The 12991-nt window shown below is 43.7% G+C and overlaps 1 long non-coding RNA gene across 1 annotated transcript; it reads right to left on the bottom strand.

Annotated features, from left to right (window-relative positions):
• Positions 1 to 4200: 4200 nt before the first annotated feature.
• On the bottom strand, positions 4201 to 11561 carry LOC148111867 (uncharacterized). The gene is made up of 2 exons (XR_015729929.1): positions 9298 to 11561; positions 4201 to 5376 (listed from the first exon to the last, which is right to left on the bottom strand). It is a non-coding gene; the product is annotated as an uncharacterized LOC148111867 (long non-coding RNA).
• Between the last annotated feature and the right edge of the window lie 1430 nt (positions 11562 to 12991).

The following is a 12991-nucleotide window of genomic DNA, read 5'->3' as shown; positions in this document are numbered from 1 at the left end:
TTCTTCATGACCCCCATGGGAGTCTGACAACCAATCGGGATACAAGCTCAACTCCAAAGCCCAACAGAGGGTATAAATCTCTCTCTCTCTCTCTTTCCTATCTCTCCTCTCTCTTTCTCTGTCTTCTCCACTCTCTCTATCTCTCTCCCCCCTCTCCTCTCTCTTTCTCTCCTCTCTCTTTCTCTGTCTTCTCCACTCTCTCTCTCTATCTCCCCCCTCTCTCCTCTCTCTTTCTCTCCTCTCTCTCTCTTTCTATTTCTCTCTCTTTCTCTCTCCCCCCCTCTCTCTCCTCTCTCTTTCTCTCTTCTCCTCTCTCTCTCTCTTTCTATTTCTCTCTCTCCTCTCTCTTCTCCTCTTGGTCTCTCTTTCTCTCCCCCCTCTCTCTCCTCTCTCTCTCTTCTCCTCTCTCTCTCTCTCTCTCTCTCTCTCTTTCTTTCTCTCTCTCTCTCTCCCCCCCTCTCCCCCCCATGTGACTTTTTTGCCTAGGACCTCAAAACCATGCAGTCCTGCTGTCCACCATTAAACCATCTTTTCAAGCAGTCTCCATGTGTCCAGGGTCTTTCTTCCCACTTGGAACTCAACCCAGATGTACATTTCTTCCAACAGAAGAACCAGATGTTGAATCTGGGAATGTTCTTTTCACTGATATGCTTTCCATCATCCATTGATTATTCTTGAGTTCTATATCTCCAGATTAGATGGCTGTTTTTTCTTTTCTCCCAATTCCAAAAAAAACCCTTTTCTGGTTGATTTCAAGAAATCGAAGGGCTTAGATGCGCCCCCATCTTTTCTAGACACCTGGCCCCTGCAGATAAGAAGGAACATGCCATTAAACCGAATTATTTGTGTTTGGATTATGTTCTTCAGAACACAAAACAGCCCCTTTCCCTTAGAAAAACTCCCATCCACCCCCCCTCCTTCTTTGATCCTTAAGCCTAACTTTATTAGAGTCAAACTTTTTTGTTTCTTAAGGCAGGGCCTCAAAAGCTTACAGCCTTGATGGGGGAAAAAAAAGGTTTGTGGGAGTCCAAATGCATGGTTTTATTGGGGAGAGGGTTTCTGCTGTTTCGATAAGCTTCTTACTCTTGATAGGACTTGCTTATTTTGGAGAATTTTGTTTCGTAAAACAATTACCCTTAGCATTATCAGCATTGCAATCTCTTGTAGATATTCACAAATTTGATAGAGAGAGAGAGAGAGTGAGTGTGTAACAGAAGGAAAGGAAGGAAGTGAAGGAAGGAAGAGAAAGAATGAAAGAGGGGAGGGTGGGAGGGAAGGAAGGAAAGATGGATGGAAGGAAATGAATGGAGCCACCTAGTCAGCCTGTGTATATCCACTGAACGATAATTTGATATTGCAAAATCTCCATTCCCTCCCCACTCCGGGGTGAAGGATATTGCAAAATCTCCATTCCCTCCTCACTCTGGGGTGAAGGATACTGCAAAATCTCCATTCCCTCCCCACTCTGGGGTGAAGGATACTGCAAAATCTCCATTCCCTCCCCACTCCAGGGCGAAGGATACTGCAAAATCTCCATTCCCTCCCCACTCCAGGGGAAGGATATTGCAAAATCTCCATTCCCTCCCCACTCCAGGGTGAAGGATATTGCAAAATCCCCATTCCTTCCCCACTCTGGAGCCAGCCAGAGGTGGTATTTGCCGATTCTCCAAACTACTCAAAATTTCTGCTACCGGTTCTCCAGAACCTGCTGGATTTCACCCCTGATTCAATCCTTTGGTCAACTCCGGTCACAATTTCAAACCACAGAAGGAAGAGGGGGAAAAAAAAGATCTATGTTGTTCAAATGGAAGGAATTTACCAAAAATTCTCTGGAATTTATCCCTTCAATAGTTGTGAAGTTGTGGCATTTATTTATTTATTTTTTTAAGGATATGTGTGTGTTCCTGTTGGATGACCTCTCTGTGTTTTCTACATGTCTAGCACCAAGGACAGCGGTCCAGTTTTTGGACTGAAAGCAGTTCTGTTGTCAGGACTAGTACTGCACTCTTTAAATCCATTTTTTTTAACGCAATTCCAGTTGTGTGACAATCTCCATTCGTGCCTGCCAGGAATTGAAAGGTGCTATGTGTTGTCTATGTCGGTGCAGGCCTGTTTCAGGAGACAGCGTAAATATTCAAGGGAGGTCTGGTATCAGAATTCACCCAGGAAGGAGGAGGAGAAAGAGAAGGAGAAACAGGAAGAGAAGAAGGAGCTTGTCCCCAGAATCATTTTGTTATGATAATAAAGAAGTGATTAATCTCAAATCTCAACCAATAAATGCTCTTGTCTTACACATTGGCAAAAAAATAAAATAAAATCAGGACACCAAATACAAGCTGGGGGGATACGACCTCGTAGACGCCCATCAATCTGTCAAGGACCTTGGAGTACTCATCTCAAATGATCTAAGTACCAGAGCTGACTGTAACAGCATTGCCAAAAAGGCATTAAGAGTTGTTAACCGAATCTTGCGAAGCTTCTTCTCCGGTAATATTGTACTGCAAACTAGGGCATACAAAACCTTTGCCAGACCAATTCTCGAATACAGTTCATCGGTCTGGGACCTGCACTGCATATCGGACATTAATACAATTGAGCGAGTCTAGAGATATTTCACAAGAAGAATCTCCACTCCTTTGCTTGCAACAGAATCCCATATGCCACCAGACTGGAAATTTTGGCCTTGGACAATCTAGAACAGGGGTTAGCAACCTGCGGCTTTGGAGCCGCATGTGGCTCTTTCACCCCTCTGCTGCGGCTCCCTGTCACTCAAAATATGCATCACAACCGCCAATGTGTGACACTCGCCGGCACATGATTTATTGAGCTTTTCAACCCCCGGTAGGCCAACCATGGATAAATCCAAGAAAAGAAAAGTTTCAGAAGAAAACGTTTAATTCAACTACATATGCTAGTTTTGTGGCTGCTCAAGAAATAGTCAGGCACCAGAAAGGTTTTGTGGCTTCCGATGTTTTCTTTTCTGTGGGAAACTGGTCCAAATGGCTGTTTTGAGTGTTTAAGGTTGCAGACCCCTGACCTAGAACTACGCCGTCTTCGGTCTGACCTAAGCATAGTACCCAAAATTATCTACTAAAATGTCTTACCTGTCAATGACCACTTCAGCTTCAACCGCAACAATACACGAGCACACAATAGATACAAACTCAAGGTAAACCGCTCCAAACTCGATTGCAGAAAATGCAACTTCAGCAACAGAGTGGTCAAATGCCTGGAATGCACTACCTGACTCTGTGATTTCTTCCCCAAACCCCCAAAACTTTCACCTTAAGACTGTCTACTGTTGACCTCACCCCATTCCTAAGAGGTCTGTAAGGGGTTTGTGCATAAGCCTACCATCCCTGTCCTACCGTCCCCATTTATTCGTATCCATTTCCTGTATTCATAACCGTGTTCATACTTATATCTGTTATCTTATACATGATTGACAAATACATAAATAAATAAAAATACAAAGGTTATAAGTGCTATCCATTAGAGCTCTTGCTTTCTCAGGTCTTCCTCTTGAGAAGTTGAAGGAAACCTCAAAACCGCATTTTCCCCCTCCTCCTTCTCCCCTCCCCCCATTTTCTTTTCTCCTCCTTGGTCTCCCCACCGAGCCAGCCAAGAGAAGTTGCAAAGCGTAGCCAGCCACCCAGGGCAGGAAGAAAAGACGAGGAAGGCAATGTTAGCTGTGGGTTTTTGACTTTCTGAATGAAACAGATGTGGCCTTCCTTCACAAACAGCCGCTTCAGTCCTTATTTGCTGACTTCCCCTCCGCTTGAAAACATGTTTGAAAAGGCGGCCCCCCTGAGATCAAAGGGAAAAGCAATGTCCAGATTTAAACACAGCCTCGAGAGCCCCACTCGAGGAGTGGGCCTTTTCAAAAGGTTGCCAGTTAATTTGTTGATGCATAATAGCGACAGAGCCGATGCAATCTGTATGCGGACGGCCGAGAGCGGAGTCAATTACATCTGTATTAAGATCGGCTCAAAGGGGAATATGGGGGGGGGAGGGCGGAGGAAATCTCCTTACATGTCCTTCCAGGGGTACCGTTCCTTTGCTTAAGGGGCAGAACGTGTTCTTCCGGTGTGTGGAAGAATTTGAAAAGAAAAACAGAGCACAGGCACACATGGCAGCCTTAAGTAGCTTGGAACAAAAAAAAAAGGGGGGGGGGAGAAAAAAGAAGCATTTCTCTCTCTCTTTTTAATTTTTTTTTATTCTTTAACTTAAACATTCCACCTTCCATTAAACAGTGTGTCAAATATCTCTGTGCAATACTGTGTTTCCCCGAAAATAAGACCCTGTCTTATTTTTTTTTTGAACCCTGAAATAAGTGCTTGGCCTTATTGCCATGCACGCAAAAGCCCGATGGAATTTATTATCAGGGGGTGTCTTATTTTGGGGGAAACAGGGTAGATAGATAGATAGATAGATAGATAGATAGAGAGAGAGAGAGAGAGAGAGAGAGAGAGAGAGATACCGTGTTTCCCTGAAAATAAGACCCTGTTTTATATTTTTTTTGAACCCTGAAATAAGTGCTTGGCCTTATTTTGGGGGAGGTCTTATTATTTTGGGGCACATGGAGGAAACCAGAGGAAATGGCGGGGACCGGCTGCGAATGCGTTTAAATATTTTCGGGGAGGGCTTATTTTCAGTGGGGGCTTATTTTAGTGCATGCACTCAAAAGCCCGATTGGGCTTATTATCAGGGGATGTCTTATTTTAGGGGAAACAGGGTAGCAATCAAGATTTACAACAGTATTCATTACATTGATAATAATTCTCTGATCTTATAGTAGTAGTAATATTGAGCATAATAAACATGTTCATTTTTCCCTCTTAACATATCTTCTAATAGGAATGTAATAATAATAATATTAAACGTGATAATCCTAAATAATAACAATCATCATATTGTTTACATCTCTATCTTAAGACATTTTCTACATTTCACTAATCTCCTTCTTTGTTTCTAACTTCCCATTTTTGTTCTCTAACCATTGATAAAATAATTCCCATGTCATAAGAGTATTTAGTTTGTTCTTTCTCCTTCATTGCAAGTGTTAATCTATTCATTTCTGCACATTCTAGTATTTTCCTTACCACATTCTCATCCTCAGTAGGGATCTCTCCGCTTTTCCAGTTTTGTGCAAATACAATTCTAGCTGCGGTTAATACGTGTACAATTAAATATGCATTCCCTTTACTGTAAGTTTCAGGTAAAATCCCCAACAAAAATATTTCTGGTTTTAAATCAATATACTGCTTTATCATCTTTTCCAGCCACATTTGTATTTTTATCCAATTTTTTTTTTTTTTTGAGAAGCATTTCTCATGTAGTCAATCTGAGATCATATTTTGGTCCTCCTCAAGTCATCTGGAAAAAGAAGAGAAATATTGATTGCAGATAAAGAGTTAACTCAATTAAGTTTCTCGAAGGGAACTAAGGCAAGGCAGGAGGCACAAAATAACAGTTCACAACTACTCCATTTAAACGAGTTGCGTTGCTCAGTTGCATTTTTAATTTGTTGCTCTACACTGCTTTACTAAATGCATGCATATTAAAGAATTGACTTACATAGATGTTAAGAATTCAGAGGACAACAACAACAAACAGAGGCGCACAGATAGAAACCAAATCCTCAATTAACGGAGATTATCCTTTGTTTACCAAGAAAGCTAAGCAGCCTTGTTTATGGGAGGCCACCTTGGAAGACCAGAGGAATGAGCTAATCAGAAAGAAAGAAAGAAAGAAAGGAAGGAAGGAAGGAAAGAAGAAAGAAAGAAAGAAAGAAGGAAGGAAGGAAGGAAGGAAGGAAGGAAGGGAGGGAGGGAGGGAGGGAATGGAATGGAATGGAATGGAACAGCTAAACAGCTTGAAATAGCTATACTAGTCTTCCGATATTTCTTTGTCGGTAAATTTAAATTTGCCTTCAGGTGCTTTGGAAAATAGATTGACCCCCTCTTCTTTGTGACAGGCCCTTAGATATTGAAACACTGTTATCATGTTTTCATTGCGATGGATGGATGGATGGATGGATGGATGGATGGAGAGGTGGGCTTCAGCAGGTTCTGACCAGTTCTGGAGAACCAGTAGCAGAAATTTTGAGTAGTTCGGAGAACCGGTAAATACCACCTCTTGACTGGCCCCATCCCTATCTATTCTCTGCCTCCCGAGTCCCAGCTGATTGGGAGGAAATGGGGATTTTGCAGTAACCTTCCCCTGGAGTGGGGTGGGAATGGAGATTTTACAATATCCTTCCCCTGCCACGCCCACCAAGCCATGCCACGCCCACCAAGCCACGCTCACAGAACCAGTAGTAAAAATTGTTGAAACCCAGCACTGGATGGATGGAAGGAAGAAAGGAAGGAAGGGGGAGGGATGAGAAGAGGAAGGAAGGAAGGAAGAAAGGGAGGAAGGAAGGAAGGAAGGAAGGAAGGAAGGAAGGAAGGAAGGAAGGAAGGGGCAGGGATGGGAAAATGAAGGAAGGAAGGAAGGAAGGAAAGAAGGAAGGAAGGGGGAGGGATGGGAAGATGAAGGAAGGAAGGAAGGATGGGAAGATGAAGGAAGGGATGGGATGGGAAGGGAAGGAAATAGATTGATAAATCCATTCTCAATTACGGAAAAATGGTAAAAATCTCCCTGTGCTTTTGAGATCCTACAGCAAGCCAACATAACAAATAATTGTCACTTGCTTATAGTTAACTCTACAGAATTTATCATCTCCGTGTTTTCTACTACCTAGATAGCACGACTGGGTAACAAACTGAGAAATCCAAGCCCTGCTAATTTAATTAATGGCAATAGCCCCTCCCTTCACCCACCCACCCATGCTTTATTCAGGAACTCCCAAACGCCTATGTTATCCCAAACATCCATTACGAAGGTCTATATAATATTCATCCAGAACTTTCCTTTTGGCCTCCCTTAATCTCATTAAGCCTCTGTTTCCATACCTGTAGTTTTAAACAAGGGGGTAAAAAAAAAGAGAGAGAGAGAGAGAGAGAAGAAGAGAGACAGGAGGGGATGGGGGGGGTTTGTTAAAACCCATCAATTAAGTTGGTTTTGGTTCTCAAACGATTTATCAACTTGTCATTGATACGTCAAGCTCCCGGAGACCTTGGTTTTTGTTTGAGCCTGCCCAACATTACTAGTTTTCTTTTTCTTTGGAATATAGCTCCTCTATTCCCTTTTCTTTCTGTGCGCTCTCCCCTTTTTTCACCCGTCCCGTTCATGAGTTTGGCCTAATCAGATTAGCTCAACCCAGACACAGCAAAAATTTATTCTTTTTTTTTTTTTTTTGAAAAAGCTCTGCTGTTTTTTTCTACCCCTCTCCCCTTTGCAAATCCCCCCCCTCTCTCTCCCTCTCTCTCTCTCTCTCTCCCTCTCCCCCCTCCCTTTGGTAGGGTTTTAAAAAACTTTTTCATCCCCGGTTGAAGATCTTTTGTAAAAGCTGTATCCAATGAACTCTTGAAAAAGGACCCAAATTCTCCTCCAAAGGGGCCAGTTAGATTGGGTCACTGGAACAAACAGTGGGGACACTGCCTCTCCTTCAAGCCCCCCACCCCCCACCCCCCCAGGCCAACCATTCAGTCCTCCTGAGGTTGGAAGGGTTGCTAGGATGGGGAAAAAAGACCACAGTCAAATCCCAGTAAATCGCTGGAACATTTAATTTGTTTGCTAAACTCAATCTGCTGTAGAAGTCCGTCTTGTTTACAAGCTTAATGAGATAAAAACATTTTGGACGGTCTGCTGGGAAAGCTAAGGGATGTCCTTTTCCTGACGTTCCTTTTCTTTCGGCCGAAATTTAAACATGGCTCCTGATTTCAGGAGCCCAAATGCACCTTTCATAACTGTCTGGTTTGGCTCTGCAACCCAACAAGACAGACGCAAACTTCAGAGGATCATTAGAACTGCAGGAAAAAACCATGGCTACCAACCTGCCTTCCATGGAGGACCTGTCTACTGCACGAGTCAAAAAGAGGGCTGGGAAAATATCTACAGACCCCTCGCATCCTGGACATAAACTGTTTCAACTCCCACCCTCAAAACGACGCTATAGGGCACTGCACACCAGAACAACCAGACACAAGGACAGTTTTTTCCCTGAACGCCATCACTCTGCTCAACAAATAATTCCCACAACACTGTTAAATTAACCACTAAGACTCTATCACTATTATTCTTCTCTTCCTTAGTAGTGTCTATCTCTTCCCACTTATTACTATAACCATGTTGCTTGTATCTTTATGATTTATATTGCTTTTATTTGTTTCCTAGTACGATTTGATAAGTTTATTAGCAACTTTGATTAGCATGAAGTGTTGTAACTTTTTATTCTCGATGAATGTATTTTATTCTCCTTGTGGACACTGAGAGCATATGCACCTAAGACAAATTCCTTGTGTGTCCAATCATACTTGGCCAATAAAGAATTCTATTCTATTCTATTCTATTCTATTCTATTCTATTCTATTCTATTCTATTCTATTCTATTCTATTCTATTCTATTCTCTCTTCTCTGTTCTATTCTATTCACTCTTCTCTGTTCTATTCTATTCACTCTTCTTCTTAGAGAGAGAGAGAGGGAAAGAAAGAGAAAGAAAGAAAGAAGAAAGAAAGAAAGGAGGCAGGGAGGGAGAAAGAAAGAGATAGAAAGAAAGAAAGAAAGAAAGAAAGAGAAAGAAAAAGAGAGAGAAAGAAAGAAAGAAAGAAAGTAAAAGAAAGAGAGAGAGATATAAAGAAAGAGAAAGAAAGAAAGAAAGAAAGAAAGAAAGAAAGAGAAAGAAAAGGAGGGAGGCGGGGAGGGATGGGTTGGAGGGAGGGAGAGAGAAAGAGAGAGAAAGAAAGAAAAAGAAAGAAAGAAAGAAGGGAGGGAGGGATGGGATGGAGGGAGGGAGAGAGAGAAAGAAAGAAAAGGACTAAGAAAGAAAGAAAGAGGGAGAGAGAAGGAGAAAAAGAGAAAGAAAGAAAGAAAGAAAGAAAGAAAGAAAGAAAGAAAGAAAGAAGGAAAGAAAGAAAATTAATGACTCCTGGTATCTTTTTTTTAAAAGCCATGCATTCCTTTTATAAGGATGCTGTTAATGATTCTGTGAACCATTCTCTCCTGACGGGGTGCCCCCCCCCAAGGAGAGAGACCCCCCCTCCCCCAGCAAAACAAACTCTTGGCTCTCGCAATCTAAATTCAGCAGCAGTGATTCAGGATGGAAATACATTAAGTCAACAACATTCCTCGGTGTCCTTTCACAGAAACGAACGGAACAAGTCCGGGTTAGCAATGAAGGAGAATTTTGTTACCTTTTGTGTTGTATTCAAGCCTGGGCAAAAGCCGAAAAGATTAACATGCTGATGAGATCCGACACACCTCCATTAACATCACTCAAAGAGGAAACCGAAGTAGTGTGCGAATTTCCACCCCTTCCAGCTCGTAATCTCAGGCCGCATTGTTCGAAGATGCCGTAATCTGAACAATCTGCCATTATCAACAAGTGCTGACAATAGCTGGCACTCAAAGCTGTCAAGGCCATGCCATTTGCATATTATTATTATTATTGTTGTTGTTGTTGCAAACTGGTAGGGAAAGTAAGTGACTACCACCTCTGCCCATCATCCTATTCTCTGTTGTGGTTCGCCAGCAGCCTGTGGAGCTGACAGTGGAGTCGGACAGCGATGAGGCTGAGGAAGAACAGGGGCCAGTCCTGGAGAAGTCCTGGATGAGGGCTCTGCGTCGGAGGCAGAGATGGGGCCAGGGCCATCTGGGAGTGATGTGCAGACTCTGGAGCCTCCAGAGGCTGACAGCAGAGAGGCAGAGGAACAGGAGGAGCCTGTTCCTAGTGCACGTATGAGAAGAGCTGCCAGAAGGCAAGAGCAGCTAAAGCAAAGAGGACGACTCAGGAGTAAGGCCAAGACATGATTGGCCCCTCTCATAAGGCTTAAAAGACCAGCAACGGCTCTTGGGCTCTTTGTCGGAAAACAACGTTGATCGTCTTGCTGCACTTATCTCTGGTCGGCCTCTTCTGCTTTTGAACTTTTGCCAAGAGAAGCCTTTGGCAGTTTGCCTACTTATACCAAGGTTGGCAATTAGACTGAAGAATTTGTGCGATGAAGAGTTTGCTTTCATTTAGTTTGGACGACGCTGAGAATCTCCGCTGTTCTAATCAAGTCTGTTTGTTTTGGAACTGTTTGCGTCTAATACTACCTACTTGGGCCTGGGCCACAACATTCTCCCAATGGTTAACCGGATGCCTGAAGGAAGCCCACAAGCTGAGTTGCACAGCTGCTGAAAAGCAAAAGGTTTTTTTTTCCGTATGAGTTACTCCAGATGTTCAGCTGTGGAACTCACTTTCTTTTTTTCCTAATAATAACCGTAACAAAAAAAGGCATCAACTGCAGTTTGGCTGAAGATGGCTTTCCATCATCTCCAGAGACTGCTATATATAAGGAGCCGTACGGAGGATTTTTGGGCCATCTCCGGTCTTCCCCTTGTCGCCGGAGGAATTACAAAAAGACGGTCTCTTCACTCCGCTGCGGTCGTTGTCTTTGCGGTTGGGGGACCCTGTCTTCTTCCGTTCGTCATTTCTTCCCCGGAAGTCCCCCACCTCGAAGGAAACCTATTATGGTGTCCACCAATGCTGGTCTGCCGTGCTCAGAACCGCCCTTAATGGAATCCCCACATTTTCTGGATTAGCCGGCTGCCGTTTCGTCATAAGCCAACCAGATGGAGCTGGATTTGCATGGTCTGTTTCAACCCCAATAAATCAATAGTCCCCGAGTTGAAATTAACCAGCTTCCCCCATATGTTGTACGAAGAGGTTGTCTTGATCTGAAGACAGTAGGCGATCATGGGGCGGTGCTGGCGGGGGGGGGGGCAACAGATGACCTTGCCCACAGATGGATCATCTCAACCGGTAAAAAACATGTGGAAGAGGGAATTTTTGCAGACTGGCCAAGATCGGTCCTGGGCAGGCGTGCAGAGTTGTTGCTTCTTCTGATGTTTATGAGGGTTTCCAGACCCATCTGCCTGCCGTCTGAGGCACAGCCAGTGAGAAGAGTTAATTAACAACCTATTTCTTCTTCTTCTTCTTTTTTGGTAACAAGACATCTCCCTTTTGTGGCTCACTAAAGAGCCAGCTCATTAGAGAGAGTGAATGGCTCTCTTGACCATCTGTTATCTGAGCACATACCTGGAAGAAAGACTGATCTGGAGTGGGGGGCGGGGGGGGAGAGGTATGTGTGGGCGAGGAGAGACCCACCCCAGGAAAAAAAAAAAAAAAAAAACGGCCCTTGAAGTCTTGGGAAAAAGCAGGCCAGAGCCTCTGCTCAATATAATTACATCAAGCCTGCCAGAAAATGACAGCTCTGTTGCATGGAAATAGAAGAACGTAATTAAAATCTCAGGGAGAGAAAGGAAGGATGAAAGAAGGAGGGAGGTGGGAGAGAAAAAAAAACTGCAGGCATAAGAGAGAAAAAAAAAAGAAAGAAGTGGATTTGTCTAAGCAGGAAAGAAAAGTGGGGGGGGGGGAAGGAGAGAGAGAGAGAGGAATTTAAAGGAATCCTCGCTTGCCGGTTTGTGAAATTGATCGAGAACAAACCATAATCGTTTCCCTCCTTCCTTCATCCATCCAACCTTTCCTGCTTTTTGGCAGCCTGCAGGTTTCGGTTCTTCTCCATTCCTGGGAGATTCTTTTCAAATTTATTGGTTCGATTTATATGCCGCCCTTCTCCGGAGACTCAGGGCGGCTTACAATGCGTTAAGCAACAGCCTTCATACTTTTGTATAGACCTGCTTAGTAGGGCTTTCGCCCCCCACCCCCAAGCGGTGTTCTTTTTTTTTTATACAAAGTCAGCTTATTGCCCCCACAATCCGGGTCCTCATTTTACCTACCTCAGAAGGATTGGAAGGCTGAGTCAACCTTGGTGAGATTTGAACTCGCAGTATTTGCAGGCAGCTGGCAGCTAAGTGCTACTTAACAGCACTTTAGTCCGCTGCACCACCAAGGCTCTTTATATTGGGAACGTCTCTTGGGAAATTTTGGTTCCCAAGAGACGTTTTCTCCCCCCCTGCTCACTGAGAAGGGCAGAAAGATCAAGAATAAGAATAAAAGAGTTTTTTTATTTATTTATTTATATGCCACCCTTCTCCGGAGACTCAGGGCGGCTTACAATGCGTGAAGCAATAGCCTTCCTACTTTTGTATATTTATACAAAGTCAGCTTATTGCCCCCACAAACTGGGTCCTCAATTTACCTACCTTAGAAAGGATGGAAGGCTGAGTCAACCTTGAGCCTGGGGAGATTCGAACCTGCAGTAATTGCAGGCAGCTGGTCGTAATAACAGGGTGCTTAGACCACTGTACTACCAAGGCTCCTAGAAGGGACCTTGTTAGAAGGGACCTTGGAGGTCTTCTAGTCCAACCCCCTGATCAGACACGGGGAATAAAGGAAATAAATAAATAAAGCAAAGCTTTGGAGAGTAAAATCCTCCCAAGATCCAGTCAAGAGAAAAATGCCTTGCTCCAACTTTTTCACTTTCTCGGCTCTTTTTCCTTGAATAGATGGGAAAGTTGAGGAATGCACGGATTTTTTTTCCTCATTAGTCCGGACCATCTGTGGTGGTGGGGGGGTTTGGTTTGAACCAACTTGCAGGTGGTGTTGGTGATGAGTGACAGCCACGATGGGGCAAACAGAGGTCGGGCTGGAATCAACCTGCATTTCTTTCTTTCAATTGCAATTGGCTTCTCCAAGAAGGGGAGAATGTTTGAGGCTCCGGGTTGAAACGAGGAGTCCTTGGTGCTCTCTCTGAGCTTGGTTTTTTTCCCCTTGCAGACGTTTAATGACCCAACTAGGTAACATCAGCAGTGCTAGGAGGAGGAGGAGGATTGTAGGGTCTTTAGTGCTCTCTGAGCTTGGTTTTTTTTCCTTGCAGATGTTTAATGACCCAAGTAGGTAACATCATCAGTGCTAGTAAAGAGTGGGGTTTGTTTGTTCTCAGT

Source organism: Pantherophis guttatus, chromosome 15, assembly GCF_059756535.1.
Source record: "Pantherophis guttatus breed Tessera chromosome 15, ASM5975653v1, whole genome shotgun sequence".
NCBI lineage: Eukaryota > Metazoa > Chordata > Lepidosauria > Squamata > Colubridae > Pantherophis > Pantherophis guttatus.
The sequence above is the reverse complement of the archived record's forward strand: the minus strand, read 5'-3'. Positions and strand labels throughout refer to the sequence as shown.